This window comes from Cherax quadricarinatus, chromosome 26 (genome assembly GCF_038502225.1).
Source record: "Cherax quadricarinatus isolate ZL_2023a chromosome 26, ASM3850222v1, whole genome shotgun sequence".
Taxonomy (NCBI): domain Eukaryota; kingdom Metazoa; phylum Arthropoda; class Malacostraca; order Decapoda; family Parastacidae; genus Cherax; species Cherax quadricarinatus.
Window position 1 is genome coordinate 21,116,647 of NC_091317.1, and position 11,450 is coordinate 21,128,096.

Genomic DNA, 11,450 nt, shown 5'->3' on the forward strand with positions numbered 1-11,450 from the left:
CAACCAGCACCTAGAACCCTCCACCCAACACCTAGAACCCTCCACCCAACACCTAGAACCCTCCACCCAGCACCTAGGCAAACACACACACACACACACACACACACACACACACACACACACACTGAACTTGCCTTCATTTCCACAATTTACAGGTTCACACTCTCACACTTGGCTGACACAGCGTCCCAGGTTCACACTCTCACACTTGGCTGACACAGCGTCCCAGGTTCACACTCTCACACTTGGCTGACACAGCGTCCCAGGTTCACACTCTCACACTTGGCTGACACAGCGTCCCAGGTTCACACTCTCACACTTGGCTGACACAGCGTCCCAGGTTCACACTCTCACACTTGGCTGACACAGCGTCCCAGGTTCACACTCTCACACTTGGCTGACACAGCGTCCCAGGTTCACACTCTCACACTTGGCTGACACAGCGTCCCAGGTTCACACTCTCACACTTGGCTGACACAGCGTCCCAGGTTCACACTCTCACACTTGGCTGACACAGCGTCCCAGGTTCACACTCTCACACTTGGCTGACACAGCGTCCCAGGTTCACACTCTCACACTTGGCTGACACAGCGTCCCAGGTTCACACTCTCACACTTGGCTGACACAGCGTCCCAGGTTCACACTCTCACACTTGGCTGACACAGCGTCCCAGGTTCACACTCTCACACTTGGCTGACACAGCGTCCCAGGTTCACACTCTCACACTTGGCTGACACAGCGTCCCAGGTTCACACTCTCACACTTGGCTGACACAGCGTCCCAGGTTCACACTCTCACACTTGGCTGACACAGCGTCCCAGGTTCACACTCTCACACTTGGCTGACACAGCGTCCCAGGTTCACACTCTCACACTTGGCTGACACAGCGTCCCAGGTTCACACTCTCACACTTGGCTGACACAGCGTCCCAGGTTCACACTCTCACACTTGGCTGACACAGCGTCCCAGGTTCACACTCTCACACTTGGCTGACACAGCGTCCCAGGTTCACACTCTCACACTTGGCTGACACAGCGTCCCAGGTTCACACTCTCACACTTGGCTGACACAGCGTCCCAGGTTCACACTCTCACACTTGGCTGACACAGCGTCCCAGGTTCACACTCTCACACTTGGCTGACACAGCGTCCCAGGTTCACACTCTCACACTTGGCTGACACAGCGTCCCAGGTTCACACTCTCACACTTGGCTGACACAGCGTCCCAGGTTCACACTCTCACACTTGGCTGACACAGCGTCCCAGGTTCACACTCTCACACTTGGCTGACACAGCGTCCCAGGTTCACACTCTCACACTTGGCTGACACAGCGTCCCAGGTTCACACTCTCACACTTGGCTGACACAGCGTCCCAGGTTCACACTCTCACACTTGGCTGACACAGCGTCCCAGGTTCACACTCTCACACTTGGCTGACACAGCGTCCCAGGTTCACACTCTCACACTTGGCTGACACAGCGTCCCAGGTTCGCACTCTCATACAAATTCTTGTGTAGTCTTCAATGGGAATATGGAATTGTAAAAGAGAAGTGAGGCGAATGTTGTGAGGCGAGTACTGTGATGCAAGTTCTGTGAGGCGAGTGTTGTGAGGCGAGTATTGTCAGGCGAGTACTGTGAGGCGAGTACTGTGAGGCGAGTTTTTTGAGGCGAGTGTTGTGAGGCGAATACTGTGAGGCGAGTGTTGTGAGGCGAGTGCTGTGAGGCGAGTACTGTGAGGCGAGTGTTGTGAGGCGAGTACTGTGAGGCGAGTGTTGTCAGGCGAGTACTGTGAGGCGAGTATTGTCAGGCGAGTACTGTGAGGCGAGTGCTGTGAGGCGAGTACTGTGATGCAAGTTCTGTGAGGCGAGTACTGTGAAGCGAGAACTGTGAGGCGAGAACTGTGAAGCGAGTACTGTGAGGCGATTACTGTGTCAGCTTCTGGTGTTACTGTGTTTACTCTCACACTCTGGGTTACCCTCGTCACAAGTTACACATCCATCTGCCCAACTTCCCACTCACTCCTCTTACCAGTATCGTGGGCGCCCTTACGTCACGGTCGCACTTGTCGAAGGCTTTCTCAGAAGTCGATGTTCATCTGAGACCATCACAGTGGTCCAGGAGCTGTGATAGGCAGCAGTGATTTTTGCTTCATCCGTCTTGACCTGATATACCTTTCATATACCTTTGATGAGTTCCCAGAGTTTTTATACTCTCGGAGCCCGGCCATGTATCAGAATCGATCCTGAGTCTTTCATTTTCTATTATTCTATATGGTTGGCCATTTTGCATCTAAAAATCCTTTCAGAAATCAAAATAATGAGATGTCAGAGCCACTGGTCTATATATTTTTTTTTTTGTACACTTGTTTTCTTGCCACCATTGTAGAAGACTAATGGTTATGACTTTGACCATAATTTTTAAAGGGGTGGAGGGGTAAGCCAGCGGAAGGTCTCGGTCATTTGACCAAAAACTCCAGCTGCGGGTCATAATATGACTAAGACCCGCGTCAGGAAGTTACTTGTCATGTTTCCTGACGAACCTTACCTAACAAATTTACTGACGTTCTTCAATAAAACATTTGAGTCAGTAGACAGTAATAAAGGATATGATATTGTTTATTTGGATTTCAGTAAAGCCTTCGATAGAGTACCTCACAAGAGACTCTTAAGAAAAGTGGCAGCTCATGGTATAGGAGGAAAACTTCTAGCATGGATAGAGGCATGACTGACCAATAGAAAGCAGAGTTTCCATTAATGGGGTCATATCTGAATGGGGAATTGTCCGTTGTTGATTGTAGTGGCTGGTACGTTGTTGTCCGTTGTTGATTGTAGTGGCTGGTACGTTGTTGTCCGTTGTTGATTGTAGTGGCTGGGCCTAAAACTGATCCTAGTGGCGTTCCACTAGGATCAGTTTTAGGCCCTCTTTTGTTCGTAATTTACATTAATGACCTTGATGAAAGAATTACAATTGACATGAGCAAATTTCCTGATAATACAAAAATAGGCCATGTGATTCATTCCGAGAAGGATACCAATGAACTCCAGGAGGATTTGGACAAATTAATGTCTTGGTCTGAAAAATGGCAGATGAAGTTCAATGAAAATAATGAAAATAACCCTCGAAGTTATAAACTAAGTAGAGTAGAGCTTGATCATACAGTATGTGAAAAGACTTGGGAGTCATGGTGAGCAGAAATCTAGATGAATGGTTAAGGGAACCGACAAGTTGATAAATTAAACACATATGCAACACTTGGGTATCTTTGTTGAGGATAAGGTACTCCCCAAACACTTCTCCACCCACTCTATACACCCCACATCCCCAGTGAACTCCCCACACCTCCACCCGACACCCCACCTCCACCCACACATTCCTACATAACCTCCCAACATACTGTACATAAAGTTGTAGCATACATATGCAAGTACACATATTATGTAGGCACACATGTATAAATGAACTGGGCATATGTACTTACACGAAGAAAACAGAAAGGGTGTCACACGCAAACACACACACACACACACACACACACACACACACACACACACACACACACACACACACACACACACACACACACACACACACACACACACACACACACAGTGAAGAGGCGGAGCCAGGAGTTATGACTCGACCCCTGCAACCACATATAGGTGAGTACACACACACACACACACACAGTAAAATAGAGAAGAATCAAAATGTGGTACTTAGATACAGACGGATTAACCAAGCAATGTGAAGTCATGAGAGGAAGAAGAAGAGAGGACGAAGAAAATGATATATTAGTTGGAGTGGAGAGGAAACTGCAATAAATGCTAACACGTGCGGTATTCCCCGAGGGCGATCAAATAATGAGAGAAGAGAGGGAAAAGACAGGAGTAATGGTGATGGTCAGAAACCACAGGAGTTTCGATAAATTAGGAAATATGGATATAGGGGATTTCAGGGAGGATATACTGTTGCAGGTTGTGTAGTGTCTGGAGAGATGAAAGCAACGGTGGCAGTCATATATTGCACAGACTGGACAATACGGAGGCCAGTCCGAATACCTGGACAATGATTAACATGCTGGAGACAGTAGGAAAGGGAGAGAGAGAGAGAGAGAGAGAGAGAGAGAGAGAGAGAGAGAGAGAGAGAAAGCATGAAGGAACAACGCTAAAGTCTTAGCACGGGGAGCTTTCAACGCTTAACTGCTAGCACTGTACTGGGGGATTTCAAGCACCAAAAGACTGACTGGGAAAACTTGGACCTCCCAGGAAGACCAGAAACATGCTGAGTAAAATTTATGGAGGCAGTAACGAAGAATTTTCAGCCGGAAGCAAGAAGAGTGAGAGGGAGACATGAGCCAGCCAGACTCCATCTGGTTTTCATACAACACGAACATTACCTGGCTCACGTTTCTTACAAGGAAGAACTAGTTGACAGCGATCATGTAGTGTTAAGTCTGACTTTCTTGGGTTATCTTAAGTAATCTACACATATGCTGCCATGTATGATAATTTATGTAAGTGTATGTGTACCTGTCCCTGAGTAAACTGACTTAGTTCCCCGTGTAAACAAAAGCGGAAAAAGAAATGGAAGCGAGCAAGAGTAAGTGGGATTACGGAAGAGAAGACTGAGGTGGAAGGAGAATCTGAGAGAATTGCAATGGGAAAGGGAAGTATAAGAGCAAAACTGGACAGGAAAAGATGGAAGTAAATGGTCAAAGTCGGACCGAAACGTCGTCATAAGCTCCTCTCTTCTATGTGCGGGTAATTTGTGTATGGAAGTAATGAACAGAGTGCCAAGAAGCAAACAAATAATTTATGTCAAACACGAAGGGAGGAATAACGAAAACAGAGAAAGCCCGTAATTCAATCATGAGCTCAGAGAAGTCAAGGGGACGTGCAAGAGAGTTTGTGAGACAAACACAGTACCAAATCATGATACAGAACACTACAAGGGAAGCAGAAGAGGCAGAAACTATTGCGCAAGAACAAAGAGAGAAGATGACAGACACTTTGACAATGATATTCCGTCACGGGCCAAAACTGAACCAAAGATTCTCTACAGTCACATGTTAAAAAAAAGAATACGACTGTGAAGGCCCAAGTGATGATGCTGCAGGAAGGAAGGAAGGAAGAAGGAAGGAAGGAAGGAAGGAAGGAGAGACACCGACCAAGAATGACAGACGAGTATGCAGAATTTAACAAAATATTCGAAGAGATATTTAGAGAATCAAGTGGTGATCTAAGTATTGTGAGTCACTGACATAACAACACAGAGTTGGACACTTTTAATACAACAAAAGTTACGAGATTACTAAAGGAGGATGATGTAATAGAGGCAATGGAACTAGACGAGGATGAGAACCCCTGTGTGACCCAGTACCCACTGTGTGACCCAGTACCCACTGTGTGACCCAGTAGCGATAGTCTTTAATCATAATAATAATAATAATTTTTATTTTAGCATGATACATGTTTGTACAAAGGGGTATAACAATTGGGTGTACGTGCCAAATGCCCCTTTATATGCAGAGCATCTCTAGCAAACTTAAGGCTAACTTAAGATTAACAAGGCAATAACAGTGTAAAACTGTACATATGGTCAACGACCTGCCAAGTGTATCTCAACAACTACTCTTATTCTCTTTACTAACGACACGACTTTTGTCATCTCTGACACTAATCCAGCCTCAGTCAATGCTATTGTTAATGAAGAGCTCATAGAAATAGCAACCTGGATAATTGTCAATAAACCTACACTGAATATAGACAAAACTTTTCGCAATATGTTTGGAAGTAGAGGAAGTGAGGACGAATTAAACATTATGCTTAACAACATCCTTATTGCTAAACATAATGAGGGAAAATTCCTGGTTTACACCTTGACACTAACCTGAAATTCAACACCCATATCCAACACACAACAAAAGAGTATCTAAAACAGTTGGGATCCTTTCAAAGATACGTTACTATGTACCACAACCAGCACTACTTACACTATACTATTCATTGATCTACCCCCACCTCACCTATGCAATTTCTGTCTCTGGCTCCACGATGACAAGTCACCTAAAGTCAATAATAACCCAACAAAAAGCTACAGTGAGAATGATCACACAATCCACAGCTAGATAATCCTCCCCCCCCCCACTTTTCAAAGAACTAGTCACTATACAAAACATTCACTCGTACTACTGTGCTGACTACATTTACAGAAGAATCACTTTCAATGTAAATCCTGACCTGAAGCTCTGTCGCAATAAGACCCATGGACACAATACTAGACACAAAAATCTCTGTGACATTCCCCGTGTCAGGTTAAATCTTTTCAAAAACTTAATGCACATAAAAGGACCCAAAATCTGGAACTCTCTGGCAGAAATCTCCAGAACCACTGACTCAGCTAGCATTTTTAAAACCACAATTAGAAAACACCTTATCTCATTAACCTATCCTCGGCCATCATATATAAATATATAAAAAAAAACTATAAATGCATTTGCTTAATATCATGAAAATAGGTAAATCATTATAATCAATATATAAATACTCTCAATATCTGTAATCATCTCAAATGCTATGTTAATCATTCCATTGTGTCTACCTGAGGTTAATAATCAGAACAGTAATTCTTCTGTGCCAAACTCATTAAAATCATATAACATGAACTAATGGAATAATCTCACCTCCTGGCGGTATATAAGGCTCCATCCTGTCACTTCAACTCCATATTGTTTCAGACTATGGAATAATACTCGTCTCCAGACTGAGGGACTGACCACCTCAAAACTTCAAGGGTGATGGACTGATTACATCGTCTTCAAGTCTCTTCTGCTTCTATCAACTTTTCTGTACTCGACTGAAGAAGCCTACTGTGTAGGCGAAACGTTTAGAAATAAAGATACCTAACTGTTGCATATGTGTCTTACCTAACATCAATTTTCTCGTATTCTTTGTGAGCAACAAGGCTTCCCTGAGGTACACTAGTATCCAGGGGTCTTGTTGAGGAGGTTGTGTCATTGATCGAGACGTATTGCTTTCTGTTAGTAAGGTATAACTTGATATATGTAAGTGCATGGCCTCTTATACCTTAATGATCAAGCTTGAGGAGTAGGATGCTGTCATCTACTGTATCAAAAGCTTTATTAAGGTTAATAGAGTCCAAGCGGGAATTCGTTTTTTTCCAATGCTGTGTAAAGTAGGTCTAGCATTTTATTATTGCGTCATTTGTGCTTTTGTTTCTCCTGAAGCCAAAGTGGCAGGTGTTAAGGATGCTTTGTGATGTTATGAAGGAGTATATTATTTTCTGTATGAGCTTCTCCATGATTTTGGAAAGTAAAGACAGGTTTGATATTGGCCTCTAACTGTTTACATCCGTCGGGTCACCATCTTTGTGTATTGGTGTTATCCTTGCTACTTTGAGTGATGCCGGGAAAGTGTTGGTTTTCTTGTGATTTGTTAAAGACTAAAGTAGTGGTTGGTGAAAGGATTTGAGCCGCTCGTTTATACAGTAGTGGTGGTACTTGGGTTACATTTCCTGATTTGTTTTTTAGAGACTTACTAATGATGGTAACCTCAGTGGGCTCTGTTGGTGCAAGATAGAGGGATGATGGGAAGTTTCCATGTAGACAGTCATTAGCTCGGGCATTGTTAACTGGAATTTTAGTGGCGAGACTTGATCCTATGGTTGAGAAGAAGTTATTTATCTTGTTAGCTGTATCAGTAGGCCAGAGTTTCGGTTCGTTTGGTTTAGTTAGCACAATATTACTAGTAGTGTTCAGTTTGTGGTGCCCAGGATCTGAGAAAGTATCTTCCAGGTCTTTTTAATAGTTGCTGGACTTTCTGGTTAATTTGGTGAGGACTGACGTATAGTGTTTAATGAATTCTTTACTTATTAAGTCCCTTCTATATTGTTATTCACATTATTGTTCCATATTAATGGATCTCAGGATACTGTTAGTAAGTCATGGGTAAGTTTGTTTTTTATTAGTGATCTGTTGAGTTTTTATGGGACAATGTTTGTTATATGGTCTAGTATGTATTTTGTTTATAAATGTGTCTACCCATCCATTGATACCAACAACATTAGAAAATTCTGTAGGTCATCAACTGAGCTTAGTTCTGCAGTGAAGTTATTTATTGAAGTCTCATCATGGAGTCGAAAAGAGAATTTATTACATTTCATTGGTTGCTGACAAATGTTTGTTTGGAGGAAAGTTGGGTCGTGGTCAGTATTGTTGTCCGTGATTATCCCCGCTTTAAGGGGGGCGAGTATGTTTGTCCATATGTGGTCAATTATGGCCGCACTCGTCTCAGTTAATCTTGTTGGTTTTGTAATCGCTTGTATGAGTAGTGTATTGTTCATGTTGTTAATGAAGTCAGTAACATATTGGTCAACTCTCTGGTCAAGGTTGATGTTGAAGTCTCCTGCTGGTAGTAGGTGCTGTTTATTCATCTGTTTATCTGTAATCAGTATTTTAAGTTTATCGCTGAAGGCTGGGATGTTAATATGAGGCATCCTGTATATTGCCTCAATTGCTATAGAGTTTTTAAAGTTTCTTACAGAGAAGTTTGCAAATACATACTCACTATATTCATTATTGAAAGATATGGTGTTGCTACTTGATAGTTCATTAGAATAATAGATGGTAATACCTCCCTCAGTTTGTTCTGGGCTGTAGTTGTGGGTTGCTGTGTATCCTGGTAGTGCGTAGTTGTTTATTGTGACTTGCTTAAGTCAAGTTTCAATAAGAATAATACAGGGGAAAGTTGTCTTTAATGAATCTCGGAGTGCCAGGACGCCATCATAGTGTTTACTTAGGGATCTAATATTGTAATTCAAAAATATAATATTTCTGTCATTGCTGAGGACAGTACTGACTTGTGCTGCTGTGTAGTAAATACAGTTAATCTCAGTTAAGTGTTGACTGGGAGTTAGATTATGAAGATTCAGTTCTGGGTCGGTTTCAGCATTGAGCATTTACGATTGACTGATAAATATTTAAATGATTATGATGATGATAGATGACAGAGGGTAATATTACTATCTGCAATAGTGAGTTGGTTGAACAATAATGGTGTGAGTGTATATTGTTCCAGCAGATTGTACATACTAATAAACATATAGTGATATAGGAGTAATGAAATATAATGAACGATTAATACTAGATATACCTATAGCACCTAACTGTTATTGTACTAATAACTGCATAAAGTAGACAGTAAACAAAAGTGTTATAATCAGCAGCACCTAACTCTGGACAGTGTTGCATTAACTATGTTATAGACTACACACAGTAGTTCAAAATAAAGTAGAGGTTTATACTAACATGGACGTTGAAAGATACAAATATAATTGAAAAAAATAGAAAATAAACTGTAAATTAGTGTTTGAACAACTTTGACAGTTAAACTGCTGTCAGATTACAAATGACAATTAGGTTTTATAGAGAATAATTTCCTAAAAGCTGGAGTTTGATAACAGTCCTGGTGGAAGATGGGCACAAGGAGCATTTTATTCTGACTCAGCATCACTTAGGAAGTTGTTAAGTTCATGTTCAGTAGAAATAAAATATCTCCTTCCTGTTGATTCCTTTTTAATAACAATTTTCCCGTCCCTTGCAAAGCACTGATGGATTTTCCGGTCATGTCGTAGTTTTCTTAGTCTACAGGACAACTGCCAGAAAATTGGAAAAAGGCAAATGTGGGAGAGTTAAGAGACATTTTAGGCCGGTACCTCTAACATGAATATTATCAAACTTTTTGAAGAAGATTGAACAAAATAATGAAATTAAAACTCTTAGAGATAAAATTCTTTACAGAAAACCATGATAGGTTAAGGGATGTCCTGTCTTATTACGAACTTGCTGGAGTTGTATGAGAGAATAACAGAAATGAAACAAGTAATGGCTATGTCTTGTAAGGAAAGGTTAAGGAACTCGACCTGATGACAGTGGAGGAGAGATAGTGGGAGACATGATAACGATGTATAAAATACTGAGAGGAATTGAAATGGATAAAAAGGGCTAGAATGTTCCAGTTGTGTCCCCTTGCTCACGGGATACATGAACAAGAAGACACAGCTGGGCGTTGAGAACTCAGATGAGCCATAGGGATGTTAGGAAGTATTTCTTCAGCCTTAGAGTTGTAAGGAACAATCTGGAGAGTGATGTAGTGGAGGCAGGATCCATACATACATAGCTTTAAGAAGAGGTACGATAAGGCTCTTGGAGTCGGGAGAGAGTGAACCTAGTAGTGACCATCGAAGAGGCGGAGCCATGAGCTGTAACTCAACCCCTGCAGCCACACACACACGGACACACACAGACAGATAGACAGACAGACAGACAGACAGACAGACAGACAGACAGACACACACACACACACACACACACACACACACACACACACACACACACACACACACACACACACACACACACACACACACACACGCACACACACACACACACACACCTGGTCGAGCAATTGGCTCCTGGAGTTCAACCCCACTAAGTGCAAAGTCATGAAGATTGGGGAAGGGCAAAGAAGACCGCAGACGGAGTACAGTCTAGGGGGCCAAAGACTACAAACTTCACTCAAGGAAAAAGATTTTGGGGTGAATATAACACCAGGCACATCTCCTGAGGCGCACATCAACCAAATAACTGCTGCAGCATATGGGCGCCTGGCAAACCTCAGAACGGCATTCCGACATCTTAATAAGGAATCGTTCAGGACCCTGTACACCGTGTACGTTAGGCCCATATTGGAGTATGCGGCACCAGTTTGGAACCCACACCTAGCCAAGCACGTAAAGAAACTAGAGAAAGTGCAGAGGTTTGCAACAAGACTAGTCCCAGAGCTAAGAGGTATGTCCTACGAGGAGAGGTTAAGGGAAATCGACCTGATGACACTGGAGGACAGGAGAGATAGGAGGGACATGATAACGACATATAAAATACTGAGAGGAATTGACAAGGTGGACAAAGACAGGATGTTCCAGAGATTGAACACAGCAACAAGGGGTCACAGTTGGAAGTTGAAGACTCAGATGAATTACAGGGATGTTAGGAAGTATTTCTTCAGCCACAGAGTAGCCAGGAAGTGGAGTAGTTTGGGAAGTGATGTAGTGGAGGCAGGATCCATACATAGCTTTAAGAAGAGGTATGATAAAGCTCATGGTGCGAGGAGAGTGACCCAGTAGAGGCCAGTGAAGAGGCGGGGCCAGGAGCTATGACTCGACCTTTGCAACCACAACTAGGCGAGTATAAACACACACACACACAGACGGTAGCGAAGGTACACGCACACACACACACGGTAGCGAGGGTACACACACACACACACACGGTAGCGAGGGTACACACACACACACACACACACACACACACACACACACACACACACACACACACAGTAGGCGTCGTATTTCTGTCTGTCAGCAACCTGATA